General features: G+C 35.8%; 1 protein-coding gene across 5 annotated transcripts in view; it reads left to right on the top strand.

The window, feature by feature from the left end:
• Positions 1-1,086: 1,086 nt before the first annotated feature.
• Positions 1,087-6,000, top strand: part of LOC141144826 (cadherin-10-like) — an 881,011-nt gene continuing 876,097 nt past the window's right edge. For 2 of the 5 annotated variants that reach the window (XM_073630880.1, XM_073630882.1), the window contains exon 1: positions 1,087-1,442. The gene's annotated coding sequence lies outside the window, so the exon portion shown is untranslated. Of the gene's footprint in view, positions 1,443-1,491; positions 1,548-4,819; positions 4,919-6,000 lie in introns of those variants that run through there. The other 3 variants (XM_073630881.1, XM_073630883.1, XM_073630884.1) reach the window with 3 other exon arrangements.

Here is a 6,000-nt window from a genome sequence, read left to right as displayed (position 1 = left end):
GATGGATTATATCAGATTGAGTAATTTTATGTGGATAACTAATAAGCTAATACAAACAAAAAAGGCTGCAGGTATAAATTCAGACAAATAATCGAAGCAGGCTTTCAAACTCATGGTCATTTTGCATTCCTGAAGCTTACCCACCTGTTCTTACCTTCTGCACATTTCTATTGGCCAGAGAGGCAGCTCATCATAATAATGAGTTAATAGGAGTGTGAGGGAGGAGCAGGAGGTAGGAGGCAACATACAATCTCTAAAAATAGAGTGGAATGTGTCTATAAAGGGAGATTTTTTTTAGCAACACTTTAAAGCCATCATCCTCACAGTTGTATCAGTCACTGCTGATTAGCTAGTTTGATCAGTACTGTAACTGATGAACTTGGCAAGTACCCATATCACCAAATCACCTCTTATACTTAAAAAGGAAAATATCTGATCTTCTTGAAATCATTTTCTAACAACGTATAAAGGTCTTCATTGACATAGAATTATAGAAAGATATTTTATTAATAGCTTACAAAATACAAGTGTGATCACCAAATATTAAAATTATCCAGAAATCTAGAAATAAATCTAAATAATTCTGGCATGCCACTATGCAGAAATATTCATGCTGAAGGAAAGCTGCAAAAATCTATTTAGCAGTGAAATCAGTTTGGCCCGGTATGGCTTTAGCTGACATAAACTCAAGGGTAAATAAGCCTGGAGAAGGATGGTGATTTATGTGATGAACAGAAGGAGGATTTTGCAGCAGAGGAGATGCTCTTACCTCAAATGGAAATTGAACACCGCTTGCTGATATCAGATTGCCAACAAAGAAAATCACATGAAATTTGGGTATCTATTCAGCCTAAACAAAGCCATTTCAGTTCTGTGACATTAATTTTAAAACAGGACCATTTCCAGAACTTCTAAATTAAAATTTGATGTATGTAGATTTTTTTTTCCCCAGCCTCTGAAATATAGAGATCGTGGAATTTGATTTACGATTACGTTAAATTTCAAACAAAGGAAATCATTATACAGATGTGGTGTTTAACAAAGCTCTTTCCACTTCTCTGTCTGCATTCACTTGCAAATCGTTTTGCTGGTAAAAGCCAGCGTTCCTCTCAGTCCCTAACCTTCCCATGGTAAGTACTGCAGTTCTTTCAGCAGAGGCTTGCTGTGTTGTGTGAGAGAGGATTTTTTTTTCTTCCCTTATTAATCAGGAGCCCTGAATGAAAGCCAATCACAGGCTGAGCTTCCCCTTGGCTTTGCTTTCCTGCCTCTTAGAGTTAAAAGTGATGCTGTGACTGTGAGGAAAAGACTGAGTTAGAATCAAGTAGAATATTCCTTGGGAAAATACAAGCACAAATAGAGGGTAAATAGCAGCAAATGCTCAAGCTGTGGTGCTGAATCGGACAATACCACATTTCCAGATCAGCAGCAGAATAAAAAAGAAGGTAAGATATTTCTGTATAAAATCTCTGCATTCAGCGTACGTTATCCTTTGCACAGGATGACAGCAGTGCTTGCTGCATTGTGATGTAGATGAACGCTGTTTGTATGTAAGTATTGCAACTTTTAATTCAGTGTGTCTGGCTAATGTTAGAAGTGAATTCAGTAATTAGGCAGCAGTTTTAAACAAACGGAAGCCCTTTGTATAGTCGCGATTGTTCACCACACCGCAGTTAACTGTATATCCATGAGTTTACTTAATGCAATGAGCCAAGCAGTGCATGTGTGTGTGTGTGTGTGTGTGTTTGCATGTGTATTCTAGAAATGACCTTTGTCATTTTCTACACAATGCCATGGCATATTTAAAAACTGCAGCATGTGCCTCCAGTGAGACAAATGGGTCTGTCTAGTGTATAGTCAGGTACAGCTTCAGGTAAAATGAATTGAGTGTTTAATAATCACTTTACGATAATGGTATGATATTATGCCTACAGAACACTGCACTAAATATATCCCTTCTTGGTACATTGCAAAGTGTTTTGCTAAGATAGTATGATGAATTTAAGAGGAAAATCCAGAGTTTGCTACTCATTTTGTATTACAAGCAATATGCGTGTTATTTGTGCTGTGTTCTTGAGTAACATGTGCAACATATCACCATGACTAAACACACGAACATGCTGCCCTTAAGCAACTGTTGATGGCATTACATGATCAGGAATTATTGTAACATAAGGATGTGGTACATGATCCTCGGTGCAGCCAGACAATCTAACAAGCCCTCTAGCCCCAGAATGATCCAGCACATGCAGTCATTGACAAACAGTACCCAGCTTCTTATAACTGGCATATTATCTGTTCTGCTTTCACACAGATGGGGCTGTTTCCTATAATCTTCAGCTTTCTTTCTTGTAAAAGCATCTCTATTATACTAAAATGCACATCTATTATTTCCAATATGTGTCAAGATATATTATTTTGTACTTTCCCAGTCAGACAAATGTGCCCACTCAGACACAAATGGCTTTCGACTTAGAACTCAAGCATGCCTCAAAAATACTAATGTATTGGTGTGTACAACCACACACTATCTATCTATCTATCTATCTATCTATCTATCTATCTATCTATCTATCTATCTATCTATCTATCTATCTATCTATCTATCCCGAATTTCAATGTGTCCTTCTGCCAAATGCCTGACACATATCTTTTCAAAATACCCCTCTTTGTGGCTTTTATAGCATCTTAGAGTGACTAATGTGCAGATGCATTTCTCAGTGACTCAGACAGATGTGTGTCAAAACATATATATTTATACCATCTATTTCAGTGTTCGATGTAGTAAAAATGAAATCCTTTCTAAATCAGGCTTGCCGTTGAGCTAAAAAGTGCTGAACTTTTAGACTGCAGTGCACCTCCACAAAGAAGAATTACATATTTTATCTCTATGCTGCAAAGTTAATATGTGTCATGCAAAAGCTATACTTGCTGTAAAATATAAATAAGCAGCTTTATAAATGTGGTATAGCCTGAGCAGAAAGATAAATACTTTTTGGAGCATAAGCTGGTAATCTTGTTTGTGCCATGGGAACCCTTCTAAATTAGACTATTCCATCGCCTTGCCAACCTGTTAAACAAAAGAATCGAATCAAAGGCTCATTTATAGTCCATGAAGCAACTCCTAATAAAAAAAAATGAATGACAGATTGGAAGTTGTTTTGCCACTGTATATTGTTTCATATTTTTGTATTACTTTTCAGGACATTACAAATCAGCATGGAGTATCCTCAATATGGCAATATTATAATCTAGCTTTTTAGAGACGGTCTCATGCTTTCCATAGACTGCTTTTTTCCCATCCTGTCAAAAATATTGCAAATACTAGTGCTCATTTGCACAGTAAAATTTCTGCTTATGAAAAGAAAAGCGCATACATTTGGAAAAGAAAATCATGAAATGTGCATCCATATTCGGTGAACAATGTTTATTATTGTGACTGATATTTGTATATCTATATATATAGATATATATATATATATATAGATCTATATACATAGATATATATATATAGATCTATATATATATATCTATATATATAGATATATATACACACACATGTGTGCATGTGTACATGTGTGGTGTACATACTATACATACAGTATATAATATAGATAGACAGATGCACACAAACACTAGGAATCACTAGGAATTAAATACACAGAGTTATATATTCAGCTGAGGACAGTGTTTTCATATCCCCTGCCAGCTAGCTTTTTCATACCCACCGGGGAGTTTAAATCCTCAATCCACTGCTAACTCCTTTACAACCCTCTATCAAAGTAATTCATTTTGTAGAATAGCTTTTAGAGTAATAGGGTAAGAAATGTGTACTTGAAACTGTGTTGTTATTTCTTAATATTAATTTCTTAGTAAAGCACCATCAAAACAGGAAAGGTTAATTTGAAAATGATACCCACCTCTGCCTCACTTACAGTAATTCCTCTACTGGGAAAACTATGAGAGGAGGGAATCACTAAATATACCCTACATTGTGTGTAACTAGGCTGCTGAATATCTTTCCCCTCTTTAGCATACGGAATGGCCATGACAGTGCATTGCTTCATGCCACTATTTGATTGGTTACTTTTTGCAGAAGCGGCAACATTGTCCTAGGCATAAAGCTTGCTTTAAAGTAATATGTCAGAGGCTTCTGAACCAGTGGTCTTAACTGTAAATCATGCTTGGTTGCACTGTGCAATTGGGTGAAATATAATTTATATATTAATCACTCTGTGGCTAAAATGTGCTTATTATGATCCTTTACTCAATAGGAAGAGCAGACATGCTTGAATTCATTTCATTGTGTAGATAGGTTATGGCATGAATGATGAACTGTTCCAATTTCCAACCTACCATTGTTTAGTTAGAGAACAGCTAGGTAAAAGGAACTGCTGCAATATAATAGGGTAGTGGTGTTTACAATACCATAGCGCCATTCTTTGGCTAATAACATGCGTTAGACTTTTAGTGCCTATTCAACATTTGATAAGTGGCTTAAATTGTGTTTTTCAGCAAAGTCAAAATTCTCAAATATTTTGGACGTGTTAAAAAATCCATGTTTAATTTTCTCAATCACTGGATTACTAATGAGATAAAAAAGCTCTCATGAATACTGAAACCATTATCAACTTTGATCTCCACATTTAAGCTACACTGTTTATGTGTGTCACAAATAGAAGCTCCCCATATATTGTTGACTTACAAATATATATGAGTGTATTGATAAGCACAATAACTCACTGTATGAGCTATTCAATAAACATGCAAAAATGGCAGCTTAAGGAACCAGCTTATGAGCTCCATTTTTTTTATTCTATAGTTACCCCAACTCACAATCTTTAAGATTTTTTGGGGCACTGGGGAAGACAAGACTGCGCAAGATATCCACAAGATCATCAGAAAACCCCACAGTCTGAAGGTATTATGTGCTAAAATGCAGCTGAGTTCTGTAGCTCTGTGGACACCTGCTGACTATTCCAATACAGAGACCTAGCAGCTGGGTTGATGTAGGGTGCAGCAGCAACTCTATAAGAGGTTGTGTTGGGCTATACAGATCAACTGATGAAATGATGCAGTCACTCTTGTGTACCGGGGAATGAATGAGGCCTTAGCTGTAGTTATGCTGTAGTAAATTTCTGTTGTTACGCAAGATTTACAGAGATTATTCAAAGCCTTCAATTTACATTTAAGCAGTGTCATCATGGTAGCATCATCATTCGTCTATGCCCATAATTACCTCACCTTACTTCATGGCCTAATTAAAACTAGAAAGCTATCTGTTTTGGGTAAATTATTGGAAAAGATTGTGTGAGGATTTTAACAAAATATCTGCTTCAATACAGTAAACCACTTTGTTCAATGCATAAAACAGTTTGTAATTATGCAGTTATTTAAAGTGATTTGCATTTTTGCAATTGTCCCTGGACACGTTAGATGGTACCAAGGTAACAGACCAAAATAGTTTTAATCTAGCCTAGTGTTTTCTACTGAGGCTGGAAATGGCAATTGGAAATTACTCTACACACCAGAAGGTTATTTCATTTTTTTTTTTAGTTCTAAATTTATTTACAATGCAAGCAATTCGAGCTTTAGTGGTTCAGGGCAGTAACAATTGAGATGGGTGATTTCTACATGAAGCTTATCAATTCAGCAAAGGTTATGGGTACAAAGAAGGCCAGGGTGGTAATATAAGGGTAGATATTCAATCCCACACAGTGGGTGGAATGTTCAAGGCCTGCAATTGTATTGAAAAATCCAATGGAAGAATACAACACATGTAGTAAAAATATTCGTAAAATATTTGTTTCTTGTATACAAGATGCATTGGAAAATTTCTTATGTGATAATGATTTCTTACAGTGATTGAAAGCATGTATTACTGTACCCTTTCATGGTTCATTTGGCACATTTAATCCCAAAAGGTTTACAAAAAGGACCCTTTATAGCCAAATATTCTATAAACTGCAGTGTTGCTCAAAATGTCATTGTATATCAATGAAA

This window comes from Aquarana catesbeiana, linkage group LG05, assembly GCF_042186555.1.
Source record: "Aquarana catesbeiana isolate 2022-GZ linkage group LG05, ASM4218655v1, whole genome shotgun sequence".
Classification (NCBI taxonomy): domain Eukaryota; kingdom Metazoa; phylum Chordata; class Amphibia; order Anura; family Ranidae; genus Aquarana; species Aquarana catesbeiana.
This window is presented reverse-complemented; position numbering and strand designations above follow the sequence as displayed.